At 29.1% G+C, this 19353-nt stretch overlaps 1 non-coding gene across 1 annotated transcript; it reads right to left on the reverse strand.

Moving 5' to 3' along the window:
* Positions 1-15728: 15728 nt before the first annotated feature.
* On the reverse strand, positions 15729-15831 carry LOC125816927 (U6 spliceosomal RNA). Its single transcript, XR_007442250.1, has one exon. It is a non-coding gene; the product is annotated as a U6 spliceosomal RNA (small nuclear RNA).
* Between the last annotated feature and the right edge of the window lie 3522 nt (positions 15832-19353).

Here is a 19353-nt window from a genome sequence, read left to right on the forward strand (position 1 = left end):
ACGTGATCTGATCGAATATCTCATAAATTAATTAATTAAAACCAAATCTTATGTTTGCAAATATTATGGTTGCTTAGCTGGAGACCACTGTCAAAGCAACTGAAGAAAAAGGTGAATGATATGGTACGCACTTTTTCTCCCATGCAATTAATCAATTATTAAAAGAAACAGAGTGTTTATATGTTTATCATTATTATTGCTATTAATAATGACTCACATGAGCACCTACTTTGTTGATCCTCTTGTCGCAAATTAAAGGTAGATTTCTTCACTATAACAAAACATTTCCTGGTAATTAAAGTTTTTTAGCCAAAATATTTATTGCTATAAAAATATTTAGTGATAATTCAGTTAATATTAAAAAAATTCTAGCCAAAACAAAAGAAAAAAATTGGGGTTAAATAAGCTGATGCATCAGGTGAAAGGCAGAAGCGGAAAATAAGGCACAATTGACGTCGGTGCAAAGTAGTGAGAGAATTTGGGGATTTGGACAAATGAGATGATGACACGTAAATATCAGGTGATGACACTTGAATATGTTTTGTCCATTAGCCCCTTTTTTGTGAAGGACTCATAAATCTCAATAATTGGAATTATCGATTTTATTTTATTCCGATAATTATCGATTCATGGTAGTAACAACTTATTGGTTGAATTATTAGCTAGCGTTTGGTCATAAATTTTCGAATATTTTTCGCATGAAAATTTAAGCGAAATTTCACCATGTGTTTGGCTATAGTATTTAGGAAACATATTTCATTTTTTTAGAAAATTATGATTTGTCCACATAAGTTTTAAAAATTATCAAAACTAGCCATAAGTTTGTATTATAAGTCAATTGGATCTTCGTTGCAACAAATAACAAGTAGTGTCCATGACAATGGAGGAATGTAGTTTGGAGTGAGTGCAATCATTCCATACAACGTGAAGTAGACAAAACACATGACTTTGTTACCATGAGCTGATTGTTCATCATTTTCATCAACCCATATTATCACTTTCATATTCACTGAATATTTCATCACTATTTTGGTGTTCACGTAAAAAATATATGTAATAGAGCACAAACAACTACTATAGAAGGTGTTTTTGTAAAAGATAAAAGTTTGGTGTATAATTTGAATATTTAAAAGATCCCAAATAATGATATTTGGCCCAAATACTAGTTTTTTCTAGTATTTGGAAATTTGGGTTATTTGCCAAAAATATTTACCAAATAATGACAAATTATATGGACAAACACTGTTTGTCAAATTGGAAAAGCTATGGCCAAATGGTTCCTAATAGTTTTGATTCGAATTTTGAATTTTAGATGAGTACTTAAAAATCTATTAAATATATAAAAATTTGAGCTAGTAAATTAAGTTGTCAGGTCAAATTGATAATGTTCAATCATCATAAATTGACCCTCGTGTGTGCACATAGGGGTGTATAAAACCGAACCGAAGACCAAATCAAATCGCAAATTGAGTCAAATCGGAAAAAAAAATTGACTAGTGGTTTGGTTTGACTTGGTTTGATATTGGAAAAAAAAACCCGACTATATTTGGGTTGGTTTGGTTTTAACTAAAAAAAACTAATTAATCCGAGACCAAACCAACCTGACATGATATATGTAATTTTAAAATTTTATTTTATACATAAAAATATTTACTTTGATATAATTTTAAAATATTTCTTATACTATTTCATAGTTTTTATCTTTTAATATATTATTTCAAGTTTAAAACATATAATTCGGAATGGTCCAATAAAGATTATAGTTCATAGATGTTGATAACTATAATAAAACTTAAATCAAAATCAAATTAATACTAATACAAAAAGAAAATCAATTCAACACTAAGAATGACAATAATATTGAATATTTGTTCTTCAGTTTTACATTGTTTAGACAATTAAAATACATAATCTAATTTTAATTTTCCTTAAATATTTAATAATGTAACTAATACTTATTAAATTTATTTTAGCATGATTTAGTACTTTTAAATTATGATCATTTTCATTATGACTTTGCAATATTTATTTTATATGATGATTTCATTATTATTTTTTATTGAATATTTTAGTGTCATCAGTACTCATCTCATATTTTGTGTCATTTTCTTAAGAAACACCTTAGATAATTGTATTTGGGTTGGACTAAAGAAATATTTGGAGCACAAGTTAATTATATGGTTGTATGCAAACTTTACCGAAAAAATCTAAAAATCTAAAAAAAATTCGAGATTTATTAGTTTGGTTTGATTTATAAATTTAAAAATTCGACACAATGGTTTGGTTTGGTATTTGAAAAATCCGAACCAACCCGAGGTTGAAAAACCCAAAAAAATTCAAATTTTATTAATTTGGTTTGGTTTATAAATTTAAATTTTTTACACAAATAATTTAATTTGATATTTAAAAAACTCGAACCAACCCAATCATGTACACCCCTATCCTATGTGCACCCATATACCATGCATTATGGTCATATTGGACCAAGTAGACTCCAAAATTCCATTGTTCCTACCTCACTATCTGTGTGCATTAGCCGCCAATCGCGTACCATTTAATACGCATTTCATTAATGCAATTAAATTGGACGGTCATCTCAAACTCAAAAACAAATTTTTGGGTCCATCTAAATTCATTATTTTAATTAAGTTATCGTATATATAATCTAGTCTATAGAAAATATAAATAATAAGTTTAAAATTTAAAATTAAATAAATTGTATGTGAAATTTATAATGTTTAAATCTTGAATTCACGCTTATATTTATCCAATCAATGATTAAGAAAAAATATTGTACTCATTGAATTTCTCTTCCAAATGGCTGGTAACACTAAAACATGAGTACTAGTTGGATTAAACAAGAGCTAATACCCCTTCATTACAACCAAGTGAGTAGGATTTAATATATTTTTGAATGCCATGTTGTTCAAAGATGATGATTCAATTTTTTTCAATAAATTAAATTCTATTTAGCTTCTTAGCCCACTAATTACTAAAAGATAAAGATCTATAAAGTGATAGAAATTTTTAGTAAATCGACTCTAAACTTGACTCTTCACAGAGATGAAATTTATATTATGAGGAAATTAATAGCGAACAATATAATAGAACCCCAACATAAATTGTCGACTGGTATAGATGGTCTTTAATTTCTAGAAATTACAATTTGGATGTGGAACAGAAATATTTTATGTACATGAGAACAAAGTTTCCATTCTTTTTCTGTAAAATAACTTTGCATCATGAGTACTAAAGCACTAAATTGTATGAGATAAATAGGTGGGGACTTGGGAATCAAATAAATGGATTTAGTAACATATTATTTTATTTACACTTGACATGTCACGGAATACTGAATTTTTTTGTCATTGGCTGTGCGTTGGCTCAAAAAGTTACTTTAAATATTTTCTATTGTTAATGACATACATAATAGGCTAATATAGCAACAGAACGAAGAAAGATAATGATTACAAACAAGTGCTAAAACGTAAAATAAAGACAAAGTATATATTCTAAAAAGGTATTTAATTGGATGATGACTAGTTGACGGAACAATTACGATTTGCGGTGGAGATTAATATGTATAGCACATATACTAATTATAATTAATTATAAGAAAGTTCGAGATGTTTGTCCTTTTTGTGGAAGCATTTTAGTTCATATATCCATCATTTCTTTCTTAGACACATTAGCTAGAGGGAATAATTATATGAGATTATATAAAATAACCTATGGTTCACCTTAAAGTTTATTGACCTACTTTGTTGGTGATGGGAAAAAAATTGAAGCAATTAAATAAGTATAAAGTACCGAAACTCAAATAATTTGGATGGTAATTACATTATATCTTGAAAGTTTTCTGAACTATAATAATATTGAAATTTTTAAAACTCGCGAATACATTGCTCCTTCAGCCGGTATATAGCAAATGATACATGAGTTATGTATCAGATACATAAATATAAACTATATTCATATCGATTTATGTTTGAAATAATTGGGGTTATGTATCAACACTAACATTTGTATCATATACATTATATGCAAAGTTGTAACATATCTAATAGAGTTGAAGTGGTGTATCCGGATGTTAAGAGAGAAGAAAAAATGAGATTTTTGTAATTAATTATGTAAATGATATGAATTTTTAAAAATCATGTTATCTTAATTTGTGTAATTTCGTAATTTTCTCATTAAATAATTATTTCTCTTCATTAACGTTTTTCTACACTGTGCTAGAGAGTAGCTAGAAGTAATATTAATTGCAACAATTACCTTGGGACCAACTTATTATATATAAAATTTCAAATAGTTGATATGAAAAGGACCAAAATTCATTTTATGGTATGCTAACAAAAATAAAAGAAATTATATATTTTGTACATGCATAAATAAAACCATGCTAAAAAAAGAATAACCATGTGGAGGTTGACTCGAATTAATATTCATATCAAACTTTGTTACCATAAAATATTCAGGAAATTTAAAATAATATGGAGCTATATGTCGAGAGATTCCAAGACCAGGTCCATTCTCATGAAAGTATAATAATTTATCCTTGTATGGCTAAGTGATTGCCCTCCCAAATTATTAAGGAAGGTCAAATATAAACAAGGATAAACATGGATATATAAATTAATGTTAAGGATGGTTAAATATAAACAAAAAGTACAAATTTAATTTATTTGTATTAGTCTCATATAATATTAATATAAAAAAAACATCTCAATAATATTGATGTTATATTATCTGATATATTGAAGACATTCAAAGAAAATGATAACGGTACATATACATGTACACAAGTCACAACACATTAAGGAAAGTCAAAAGAAAAACAACCAATTTAATTTATTTGTATTAGTCTCATGTATTATTATATAAATATCTAAATAATAGATGTTATTTAAGATGACATAATATTGTTTATATTCAAAGAAAAGGATAGCGATATATATTAGTCTCATGTGTTCTAAAATATTCAATACTAGATGTTATTTAATCTGGTATATATATTAGATGACATTCAAAGTTGGTAAAGGATAACGATGCTTATATATACACACATGAAAGAAATTTAAATAAAAACAAAAACTAATTTAATTTAATTTTGTGTATAAGTCAAAATTTCATTAGGGTGTTAGCTATGTGTAGGTACGCCACTGTATAGGCTGCTAATAGGGGAAAGAAAGAGAGACCGTAAAATACATTATTATCTTTTTTCTAATTATTGATTATTGAATTATACTAATATGATTGATTTAAATTCGTGTCGAATAAGTTTTACTGAGAAAATAAATACTCTCTAGCAATAATATTTTCATTCTTATGACTCAACCCTGATCAAGATATATATTATGATGGAAAACCGCAAATTCCATCCATCCCACCACAACCTTTCCCCTTCGATAGTAAACGAACATCATTGACAGGCAAATAATAGTTTGTCACAGAATGATTTCATTCGTCTTAGTTGCTAACTGGAAGATGCATGGAGCACAATAGTATGTATGGAAATACAGTAAATATCTCTTAAAGATAAAAAGCAATAGTCGAAGAAGAAATGTGAAATTGGTTTCTTTTGGTCAAGTAATACTTTTGGAATAAAGTACAACAAACTGTTGAAGAGAAAATGCAAAAATAATACTCTTTTAAGTTAAGCTAATCTTGGAAAGACATGTCAACAACTAAGAATTATTGGTTGATAAATTCTGATATGCTCTACTTAACTTCTCTTCTTGAATAACCCTGAGGGGTAGCTCAGCTAGTAAAGGCCTGGGACAAAGTCCTTCAGGTCGCCGGTTCGAGCCCCAGCAGGGCCACTGGAGGCATTACAAACCGGCCGCGTCTCCAGGGCCCCGTGGAACTAACCGTGGTGGACCCGCCTTGAAACAGCGGGACCCGGTGGGTACAGCTAGTCGGGTTCGCAAAGCGACGCCCGGAAACCACGGTAAAAAAAAAAAAGAAAAAAAAAAAAAAACTTCTCTTCTTGAATTAATAGTAGTAGTAATTAAGGTCCTCCCGTTAATTTTTTGTTACTATACGACAAAAGAGTGATGAATATTTGGATATATAGTTCCTTTTATGTCCCACATCGGGAAGAGGCCAAATGGCAGTGTGAACTTTTGCTATTTAAGTGGAAGCGTATGCAAGCAAAAAGTTTAACTCGTCCTGTCGGGGGTGCAAAGGCGATTCGCTTATGATCGTATAGAGACCGGCGGATCGTGCCAACACCCACGAAACGAACACACTTTTCTAGGCGAGTAGGCCCGCCCTACTTTGGTGGGCTTGCCCGCCAATTTTTGGAAGCTCTCAATTTCAATTGAGGGCTCACAAATCAATGCATAATCATAATGAATGAATCTCTGATGTTGCTTTTGGGCCCTCTGTTGCGCATGGGCCATGAAGTGGTATTTTAATTGGCAGAACTTAATAAGTAAACTAATGTGTCGCTTTTGGGCTTTGTTGGGCCAAGAATTGTGTGTACCTTATTGGGCTTCTGATATAATAATGGAAAAATTAGGATAAATTACCAAAGAACAACTTTTACATATAACAAATACAAAATTCATATTTATATTTGTATGTTATAGCAAAGTTTACATAATTGCGCTCCATAGCAAACATGCTATGACTAGGCTATTTCGTTGTATGCTATAGCAAAGTTTGCATAATTGCGCTCCATAACAAACATGTTATGACTAGGCTATTTCGTTATACATATATACAAAAGAAGCAATTGTATAATTGCTGGCTCCTCTTCAGATTTGTATAATTTCGCTGACAGACCATTTGTATAAATTGTTGAGAGTCTCTCAATTTAATTTTATGTGTTTGTATATCTGTATAAAATTTGAATTTGTATAAAATTGAATTGAAATAAAACGTTTGTATATCAAATATCGTTCTCTCTCGCTTTATACAAACATAAATTATACATTGTATTTTGTATAATCTGTGTTTGTATAAAGCAAGAAAGGCAAAAGAGAACTGGACAGGGAATATTTGTATTGTATAATTATAAGTGCATAGGACGAAGATATATGCATTTGCATGTGTATATTCAATTTTCTCTCGCTTTATACAAACAGAAACACAATTTATACATTTTTCTTTGTATAAAGCGAGGGAGGCAAGCGACAGAGGAAGAGTGTCGAGCGAGAGTTTGAGGGAGAGAGGCGACTGGCAAACAGTTTGCTACAGGGCACAATTAAATCAAAGTGTGGTTATACCATTTAATTTGAATTAATAGCTTGCCATTATGTACAATCTTCCCTTTCAAAAATCCCTATTTTCCTCTTTTCCTTTCCTTTTCTGGATACATTATTCACATCCCTTTTAATTCAACGATTTTGTTCCTATTTTCACACCTAAAATCACTCCATATATGTTACATCAATCACTCAATTATTTCATTTCAAATCTATTCTCTCTCAAGTTCATCAATTTCAAGTTTCCTAAAGAAGCAGAACTATTTCTTCATCAATTTTTTTATTCCCAGTTCTTCAGATGTCACTTTTTTTTAAAAAAAATTAACCTTTCATTTACAATTTTCTGATACATATGAATTTTGCTCCATCTTTTTAGTATGGTACCTTGTGTAATTGATCTTGATGATGAAAACTTTCATGAAAATAGATCTAATCTACTCATTATGATTCCGACTATGATGATTGGGCTAAAAATAGATTCAAAAGGTTGTAAGATCCATTAACAATGGCGAATCATAATATTTAGAAGACGAAGTCGAAGAAGGATGAGGCTTCAACTTTTAAAGCAAATGTGGAAGAACTGCCAAAAAAATTTAGAAATGTTGCATCTGCTATGTGGTGTGTTTATCTTTGAAGAAAACGATCTAGGATTAACAAGCTTAGGAGGTTGGTTTCTGGATAAATGGTTACTTCGTCAATATAGAATAGTCATTATGTATTTGTGGACACATTCATTTGAATCTTTTACTATTTTTAAGATACATTAAATTAAGTTTTAGAATGTTTCTCTAAAAACTTGGTTATTTTGAATTTAAATTTCAATATATTTTATTTTTCAATCTCAGTGTGTATATTTTTCTTTATTTTTTTGTTGTAATTATAGTGCTTGTGGTACACAATACAAAATATGATACTTTTAAAAATTATCTGATACAAATAAGCTTTATAAATTTAAGTATGACACAATTTTATCATTCAAGAGGTTGCTAATTAAGTTATTGATGCATTTGATATCTAACCACGACAATGTATATTTCAACATGTATCAATTACATAAATTAATGTATCAAATATATTATTTTGTCTTTCCTTTTATATGCGATACTTTAACATAAAATTACAGTAAATACAGTCGTTCACAATCATGATGTATCAGATACATTATTATCAAAATAAAAAAAGCATACATTATATAAATATTGTACCAAATTTACAAAATTTAATAGTTTAACAGTGTGATTAAATCATTATCAAGCAGAAATGTACATAAAGTTGAACAAATTTTTATTTATTAATAGTAACACATCATTATATTGGAAGTTGAATGTATATTTCAAAAAGAAATGTATCACTTCTCTTTGGGTAAGAAAGTACAAGATCGCGTGTTGTGACTTTCATGTCTACAACGTCCACAACAGTTTGTGCTCGTAGTTGACTTATCACTTGAGTTTTTTTTTTCTTTCTTTTCGTGATCGTCCAAACATCATTTTGTATCGAGGTGGCAAGACAATTTCCTTATATGATAATGGAACCATTGAATCTTTCACAATGGCTTATTTATCTTTCAAGGCAAACAATGTATCTTTTTTCTAGAATCATAGACTGAATAAAGATACTCAAATGATGCAACAACCTGTCAACATTTTTAAAAAAAAAGCCTAACCCATCGGTAGCTCCTTAAAGTTGGCACAAAATTTTACTTAGTCACCTCAAGTGGGCGATGTTCATTTTAGACACCTCATGTAGGGTCTCACTGTGTCATTTTAACATTTTTTGCTTACATGGCTTAGTGAGTGTAATACACTTGTTGAGCGTGCGTGAAAAACTTATTTAGTCAATTTTTTATTTATTTTTTTCTTCTTCTTTCCTCCCATTTTCAGCCACCATTTTTGCAAACTTAAATATCCAACATGGTAATAAAAATAGTTACAGTAAAATGATGGAAACTATTTTAGAAATTTAGGAATAGACCATTTCAACATTAAATATTAAATTATTCATGAGATTTTTTCTTGAAAGAATTTAATATTTAAAGAGGAGTAAGTTTAATTTTTGGTGAATTAAACCTGCTAATTAGTGTAAAAAAAATATATATATTTGAAGAAGACACTAATAAAAAAGAAAGAGTAAAATGGGGTGGGGGAACGGGTAAGTGCAGATTTTTCTGCAAATGAGTTGAGGTATTTGGAGAAGGCGGTGGGGGGGGGGGGGGGGGGGTCATGTGGTGATTTTATTGATTTAATTTGTTTTAAAAAAATTATTTGGGCAAAAATTCATGTGTCATTGGTCATTGGTTACTTTATATTTTTACTCAAAATTCATTATCTACAAATTATTTTTGACAAATGTCGTCATTTAATTTGCCACTTTACACGTCATTCGCGAGTGTAACACACACACCTCATATATTTTTGTTGATTGACAAAAGAGTGTCAAAATGACACAGCGAGACCCTACATGGGGTGTCTAAAATGAACATCACTCACTTCAGATGCCTAAGTGAAACTTCGTGCCAACTTTAAGAGGCCACCGATGGGTTAGGCCAAAAAAAATAGTGATACAATACATAAAATAATTATTTATATGTATCAATCACAAACAATCACACAACTAACTTATACTTAATATATATCAAATACAAAATATAAATATAAGTTGATACATACCCTCATTCGCAAACATTTTGATGTGTTTACAACAAATTACATGTATAATGTATCATCTACAAAATACAGATTTTCACAAACACAATAAGATACATAAATAGTAATGTATCATGATGCTTTATATCATCAACACACTGACTCACAACTCTAAATACCCATTGCATATACGTCAAACTAATAATGTATCAAGTTGTAACCATTAATGTATCATGACTTATATATCCATATACAAATTCAAACATCAAAAGATACTTATTAAAGTACAAATAAAAAATAAAAAAATAAATTTACATGTATCTGATACTTTATATTATCAACACACTAACTCAGAGATCTAAAAACACAATACATATTCGTCAAACTAGTTATGTATCAGTTTGTAATCAGTAATGTATAACGACTTATATATCAATATGCAAATTCAGAAATAAAAAAAATAAAAGGGATACATAACAAATCCATACAATTGGGGATGCATATATGTAATATTCTTGCTCTTAGATATGTATTAATGTATCTGATACATATACACTGCAATATAGTAATCAGAGCAATTGGGATGTACTTCTGTGATATTCTTGCTCTTCAAAATAGCAATTGTGTGTGCATAAGATATTTCGTTTAGTTGAAATCTCCCACAATTACATATTTCTCACTCAAGGCTAATAACGTATCTACTTCCAGATTCATAAACTAAAAGAATAAATTTAGACGATACAACAACCTGCAAACATTAAATAAGTCAATGATACATTAAATGAAATATCTTTTTTGGTGTTTTTGAATCAAGACTGATCAAAGTTTTCTAACTATTCAAGCATTGACAAACATGAAAAGATAGAAAAAAACTTGCTTGAGTTCTGATCGAGGTGCATTGGACATGACAAATAACTTGGTGGCATCTCCACCAGTAAGACGTCCATCTCCATCTCCATCTCTACCAAATTAACAACTCCATCATTCAAAAAACTTTTCTTTTTGCTCTTAGTTGAACAACTAAAAAATTGCTAGATTCAGCAAAATTGAACCATTCATGATAGATCTTCACGTGTTTTTTTGAACATCGATTAATAGGGCTTGATAGATCACCGGATGTTGCATCAATGTATCTCTCTAGTCATCTTGTCTATTGTATCAATGGCGGATTTCAGATTCAATTCAGCTATAATGATTGATTTGAGATTCACAAAAGAAATCGTTTGCCCAATAATTATTTATTTCATCACTATTATAGCGTTCATAACTCAGATCGCTCACCCAAATTCCTGAATAACTCAACAAAACTCGATATATTTATCATGTATTTTGGATATGTTATGATTTGGGATAGATGGAGGAGAAGAAAATTTAAATTTTGAATTCTCTGAATTTGTTACTGATTGGAATAGATTGATATTAATCTGTTTTGCGTGATTCGTGGGATTTATAATTAATTTTACATTTAGTTCCTTTTTAAGCGCATCAGTTAAGTTGTTTTATGTATCCGAATTTATGTATTCAGATGCTACAATTTTTAAGAGATTTTTGTAAAATAGAAAAAAGTAGGGATAGAATGTAATTTAGGTTTTACACTATGGGATTTATGTAAATTATACGAAAAATTACATTGTTAAATAAAATACTAGTTAATTAGCTATAGTTTGGAGGAAAAGCTCAAAATAGTCCCTCATCTTTGGGTTAAGACTCAAAGTCATCCTTGAGCTTTCACATGGAGTACTAATAGTCCCTCATGTTTGGAATATTGGTGCACTTTTTGTCCTCCTAAAAAATTTTGCCTATTTTTTAACATTAATTTTGTCCACAACTTTATGTAAGGAATGTCCAATCGTTTTTTTATATTATTTAGTAGAAATAATAACTCTATATGAGAGAAGGTGATAAAAAGAACACATTGTTCTGTTCAGTAGAAATATATTGCAGCTAAACTAAGAACATCTTAACATATGACGTTGGAAGAAAATAAAAACATTTGTACTATTTCACATGAAATTATCGTGATGAACCTCTCGACTTTATCTGCAATACAATTTCTACTTAACAAAATAAGATGTTTTTCTTCTCACATTCTCTCATGTGGAGTTATTATTTCTACTAAATATATAAAATGACGATTGAACATATCATACATAAGTTATGGATAAAATCAATGTTAAAAAATAGGCAAAATTTTGGAAGAGGACCAAAAGTGCACCAATATTGCAAACATGAGGGACTATTAGGGTTCCATATGAAAACTCAAGGACTATTTTGAGCCTTAACCCAAAGATGAGGGACTATTTTGAGCCTTTCCGCATTAATTACAATTTGTAACTTACTTCTAACAATAATTACATTCTCTCTCTGCAATTTCGCTCGCCACTCTCCTTTTTTTCAGTTATCTCTCCCTCACTTCTCCTCTCCTTGCCCAATCTCTCTCTCGCTTCTCTTCTACCAATATGTCTCTCACTTTATACAAACACAAATGTATACACAAAAGAATATGAAAAATCGTCCGAACCGATTTATATCATTTTTTTCAATAAAATCGTGGACATTTATATAAGTGTATAACCGTCCCAAACAATAAGGATGGTCTTTTAATTTACGAAAAAAAATGAATTTTTTTCCGAACGGCACTGAATAACCTTGTGTATGTAAATATATTTTATATGTTAAATTTAATATTTAAAAATATTCTATAACATTTTTCAAATATAAAATAATTAGGTTTAATTTGGTGACTTGGACGACTTTGAGTTTTTTGCTCTTTAATTAGACTTTAATTAATTATGTTTAAAATTAAAAGATACTATAATAGATACTCTATCAAATAATAGAGCAAAACCTATGCAAGCACTCCGAATAAATGCTTAAGATCAAACAGTACGACAACAAGGTTTAACATTCTTCTTTTCTTCATGAAGAATTGAAGTGCTTCTTCAAGAATAATTTGCGAAAGAAATATTTTAATGATATAATAATATCAAAGAATACAACGACAAGGTTTTACATTCTTGACTTCTTGGTGAAGAATTGAAGTGCTTCTTCAATAATATAGTTGCGAAGGAAATATTTTAGTAATAGGATATTTTGAGGAGATATTTTAAAAGTAAAAAAAAAACAAGAATTAACTGAACCGTACTGATATCGAAGAGAAACCAATATGATTAGGATGGTTTAAAAATCTAATTTGGGTTGTACATTATGAAAAAATCCAAAAAAAATTGGATGGTATAAATTTTTTAAAATAACCAACCGAACCGTCTCATTGACACCCCTACTTATAATTATACAAATCTTTCCCTACCTAGTTCTTTTTTATCTTTCTCTCTCTTTCGCTTTATACTAGCACAAATATACAAAACTCAATGTGTTATTGTGTTTGTATAAAATGAGAGAGAGATTGGATATACAAATACAAATGTTTTAACTATATTCAATTGTATACGAATTCAAATTGTATACAGATATACAAATACAATAATTGATACATATACATAGTAGTTACATATATATAATTATCTAACCGATATACACATATAGTTTGTCTCTCTCACTTGCCTCTCTCCTCCCTCTCCCAATCTCGCTCGTCTCTCTCCTCTATCTCTCAATTTTGCTGGTCAGATTTACAAATACATATGTATAATAGTTACATATATACAATTATTTTGACAGATATACATATACAATTCATCTCTCTCCACTCTCTGTCCTCTCTCGCTCGCCTCTCTCCTCTCTCTCCCAATCTCGCTCGCCACTCTCCTCCATATAACACGTAACTACGAATCATAATTAGCAAACTATAGCTACGGAGCATAATCAAGCTACTTTTTGAGTGACTATATGTGAAAATTACGTTATAATAATCTTATGAAAAAATTAGCTAACTAATCAAAATCCCTAACATATTTATTTAAAACAACTATAGTTTAAAATAATTATTAAATAAGACAAAATGTTATTTATATAGCAAATAATATGTATCCTAATCTAATTTCTTTTTTTTCCTCAACTAGGGTCCATGATTGGCCAAAATTAACTAATGGAATACAAATACAAATAGTATACATATTGGAATGAATATGATTTAAGAAAGTATCTAGGGTTCTGAATAAAAAAAAAAATACATTGATACAAATATGCTTCTTAAATAACTAAAGATCCATTTGGCATACCTATTGAAATAAATACAAACTCATAAAAAAATACAAGTTTCATTATACAAATACAACATGAAAACTAGAATGAATACATTACATTCCAATATGTATGGTATTTGTATTTGTATTCATTCTAGTTTCCATATGTATTGGAATGCCAACTGAATACAAAAATTGGATGTCAATTGAATACAAAAACAAATACACAAATTCAATAGAATACAAATTTCAATATACAGTTCAAATCCTAAATAAACAGTTTTGTATTCGTAATTTCGATTCATTCAGTTAATCCTTTTCATATCTGAATTGACATTCTGAAAAAAAATATATAAATACTCAAATCCAGTTGGCATACGTATTGGAATGAAGACAAACTAATAAATAATTACAATATTCTTAATAAAATATAATTACTCTATGAATAAAAATAACTTCATGAACATCAAATTATTATGAATACAGTTCCGTCGATTAATACAATTACTCTATGAGTTTTTCGGTCGATTATCACCCACTGCTTCAATTTTTTTGTTCAATAAAAACTTCACCGATGTCGATCTCTAAAAATCTAGAAAAAAAAAACTTATGAATTGAATTGAATTTGAGGAAGAAGGATGATTATCGATGACGAACTCAATTCAAGGACAATTATCAATCGCTAATTGAGTTTGAGAAAAAAAGAGAATCTTCTTCATTGATATCGATCTCCTTTTTATCTGAAAAAACCTGTTCAATCGTCTTACCTTCTACGAACAAGGAGGATCATCAATGGAGAATTGAAAGTCGCTAATGGAGGATGAGGAAGACGAGAGAAGTTTTGTCACCTATTTTTGTCTTCTGATCTGTAACGTAAGCAATGATATATTTTCAGCACTATTTACCTTATTTAAAAGTAAAAACATTGTTGTTTCATAGTTGTATTCTATTAAGTTAAACCAAAAGCAAGATACATAAATCAGTCCCATAGCAAACCAATATATAGCTATTTTCAATAAATATTGAAAGTCTAGCTAGAGGATCCTATTAAATACTAAAATATTATTGTTTTGAAAATTTTCCCTAATCTAATCCATAATCAGTTGCAGAAAATAATCCATTTCCTATTATTCCTTAATTTGTTTCTAATTCTCTCCATATTTTGTTATAACGGAATATGTTATTGTATATCTTGAAATGCTCCCACTGTGCTACATGCTGTAACATAAAAACACATTATATGCAAGGGGTCCCAAAGATGGATGTTTTCAGATTTTCATAAGAATGAGATAACTGTGCAATGTGCATAGCAATAATTAATTCAGTAAGGACAACTTAGTGTATCCAACGGGATCAGTCAGAAGTTTGTCCGACCTTTTAGCTTTCGGCCTCTATATAATAATAATAATTTGGTTTGCCTTATTTTGTTTGTCATTTTCCTTAAAGTACTAATTGTATTGTACGTGTCAAATATATTGATGTTTTATTTTAATTTTAACTTACATTTAATAGTAGTTAAATATTTGGACAGGGAGGTTATTTTTACCTTATCCTAGTTTACCTTATCTCTAATCTTATTTCTCTGAGTATGCCTACTGATCTATCTCAACATCCTCATTTTTCCAAACACGTATCTTTTGAACATAGAAATTTTTGATTGATCAATATTTTACGCCGTACAACAAAGTCGATCTAACCACTACTTACCTATTTTGGTGATGTCTCTTCACTATATATATTTGGACCATTTCTCGATTTGTGCGTGTCATTCTTGCGCAGGGGCCATGCTAATCTTCTCTGTATCGTTCCAATTTTATCGGATGTCCTCGAAGGGACTCATTATATATGAATATTGTGCATGGATTAGTTATTTGGGGAATTGACTGACAAGAATTTTGTAGTTTTTATGTTATTTGTGGAATTAACTACATTTTGATTAATATGCTTCTAATTTCCTCTATGGGCTTATTCTTCTCGTAGATTTCAAGTCCATTGGGCTGCTTTTAAATTCCCATCGACTGGTCCGATTCACCGGGTTATATCTGTTCTCAACAAAAATAAGGATTGGTTACAAATTCGGCTACTCGATTAAAAAATACTTATATCCGCTAGTCATTTTAAGGAAGGGAGATTAGTGCGCACGTAATCTTACTCCTATCTTGAATAGGTAGAAAAGTTATTTCTAATAGACCCTCGGATCAAGTAAAGTATATCAATAATCAAGTATGTATAATAAATATAGAAGTGAAGAATCCATACTAAAACTATGGAGAAGAGAACAATAGCAATAAAAAAAAAATATGATAACTAAAGTCAAGAAGACATATAAAATCAAAGAATAAGATAGTAGGAGAGTAAGAAAAATAATATTGATGAGGAAACTAGACCACGTTTGACTATCTAGTACCTACTAACATTCTACCCTAATACTCAACCTATATCGGAACATATCCTCAATAAGTAATAAATTGCATATATGTCCTGTCATATTGAATCACTTCTCCTTAATACTTATTTGATCTACTTCTACCTCACCTGACGACTATAGTAAATTCCTTTCACATCTCCACTTTTGTAGAATGATGTGGTCCTTCTTATTTCTTGGGGCCAAAGATGATTGATATTTTTTATTAAATATTAGGAAACAAAAATAGGAAAACCACCAAAGATGTCATTTTCTTATCACCTCAAAATTGATTGTCACCTTCAAATTGAGATGAAAGGCCACACTAGAGCGATAAATTTATATAAACGCCTATTTTGAATAGTCTAAATCCTAAACTCCTATTCCATAATGTGACTTTATCATTCAATCATTTTATATTTATACTATGTAGAAATATCACACAAAATCTAAATCAAACAATATAATTTGAAAAGAAACTTTACTTTTTAACAAATGAATGATAATTCCATGTTCGATGTTTAATATCCTCTCATTTTCGTAAGTTCTGTTGTGATGTGACTGAATTAGTCTGGCAAATGGGCGGGTTGGATTAAATATTTGCGGATTAAAATGAGTTGAGTTAATAAAGTGACATGTTATTACTAAGCTTGCCCAAAAACTACTTGGATTAAAATGGGTTAAAACTCAATCCGCCCAATTCTTACTAAGTTTTAATCATTTTATTTGTTTTTTTATAATCTTTTAGTATCTAATAATATTATTTAATTATAATTATATAAAACATATCAATAAAAATATATTTCAAAAATATTTTGATAAAATTTCTCATGCATTAATTTGAACTAGATAACAAATCAAATTTTGATGGACTGAAATGGGTTGCGCCAAGTTAATATATGAGCAGATCAATAAATCAATCCAAATTTGAACAGATCGATCGGATTACAATTCCACCATCACTTTTCTAAGAAAAATGTTTATTAAGATTTCAAATGATGACAACTAGTCAAAACCAATTTAGCTAATGTTGTATTATTAAATCTATCCTACATTATCAAACTAGACTTTAGGACTGAATCCACAAATATGTCATTTCAATTTCAACTCATAAACCCTTTATCTTAGTAGCAAGGCATAAATTTTATAAAACCACAAAAGTATCTGTTTATATCCTCTTTCTCAAGAGTCAAGACAGACATTTTGTTTTCTAATTAAGCCCTGAACTATAATAATGTTACATAGTAGCATATTTTTTTAACTTTTTTTTTTTTTGAGTGTGTGTCATCTTTGCATAGGTACCATGCTAGTACCATTTCAATTTTATCTGAAGAAACACATATATAATAGCATATTGAAAATTTACTTTAATTGAATGAACGTTAATTTTCAATTTCTCAAAATACTTTAATTCGTACACGTAAGAACGTTGATAAGAAAAAAAAATTAAAAGTTTGTTCTTGGAGTCCTTCTTCCAAATTGGAATCTTAAAAAATATTGTGAGGTCTGTCTCCTAAAGAATCGTCAACCTAATTTTCTGGAGGAATCAAATGATCCAATTTACAATTTTATTTTGCTATGTTATTTTATTATGAACATATGAATTTTATTCTTTTCAAAAGAAAAAAAAAACATTAAGTGTAAGATGAAAATTGCTTTGAAATCTTATCCACCAGTTATGAAAAATATATAATTGACGTGATAGTTGCCATCTTTCTTTCTTTCTTTCTTTTTTTCTACGTTGGCGTACGTATTTAGTTGCTACTTCTTGTTTGCGTCAATCTTTATCTAATTCTACAGTAAATTAAAGTCTTAATAATGATAAGACATAGTTAAAAAAATCGACAAACATAGTTCTTTATAATTTGAGTATAAGAAAATAATATTTTGGAAAAAAATGTTATGTTACGTATGTTTATTTCATTGAGAGTATTCGCAGTTACCTTTGATTCTTCATTTTGAATTTACAAATGAAAATTGATTATTATTATTATTATTATAGTGCAAGTAAAAAGTTTTCCATACTTTAAATTAAAAGGAACTAATAAATGATGTGATGCATATATATGTCCAAGTTGGATGACATTGATTCCCAATAATGTCCCATATTGGTTTAAGAAATTGACAGATATAATTGACAAAAATAATTGGCATCCCCTTTTGAATACCTTATAAATTTGCCCTATTATATTTGAGAAAATTAGGCGAAATGACAAATATTTATATAATGTAATATAGTTATAGTTTTGATTATTTTTAATTTGTGGTTATAGTTTTGTGAAATTTTATTTTTTTAGTTTTCTAATTGTATAAATTCAGAATTTGTATAATTCGGCTTCTGATTGTATAATTCTAGAATTCGTATAAATTCGGTTCCTATTTGTATAACTCCAGAATTTGTATATACTCACCGTAGCTATTTGTATACGATTTATGAAAAAATCATAATAAATTACCGTGTTTGTATATTGGCAAGCGAAATATACAAATGTGGTTCTAAATTTTTTCTAAATGTATAAACACATAATTTGTATATACTTATCATGTTTGTATATTCACAAGCGAAATATACAAATGGACAAGTGAAGTATACAAAATGCAACTTCCATTTGTATATACTTATTGTGTTTGTATATTTGCAAGCGAAATATACAAACCACAACCTCTATAGCAAACGAAACTATAGCTATGGAGCGCAATTATCAAAACTTTAATTATAAAGCGTTATTACATTTATTATCTTTGTTATTTATGAAATTTTCTTTATCATATTTTACACATTGTTTGAATAGGAAGTGGACTCTTCAATTGTGTATAATTCACTACCCAAAATTTGTAAAATGAATATGGACTTTACCTTTATGGATACGTAAGATGATGAAAATGCAAAAGCCATAAAACTCCCTAAATTATTGGGCTTTAATCACAACACTGTTATAAAGCACGGCGATATG

Source organism: Solanum verrucosum, unplaced genomic scaffold (genome assembly GCF_900185275.1).
Source record: "Solanum verrucosum unplaced genomic scaffold, falcon-dt-bn FXZP01000261.1, whole genome shotgun sequence".
Lineage (NCBI taxonomy): Eukaryota > Viridiplantae > Streptophyta > Magnoliopsida > Solanales > Solanaceae > Solanum > Solanum verrucosum.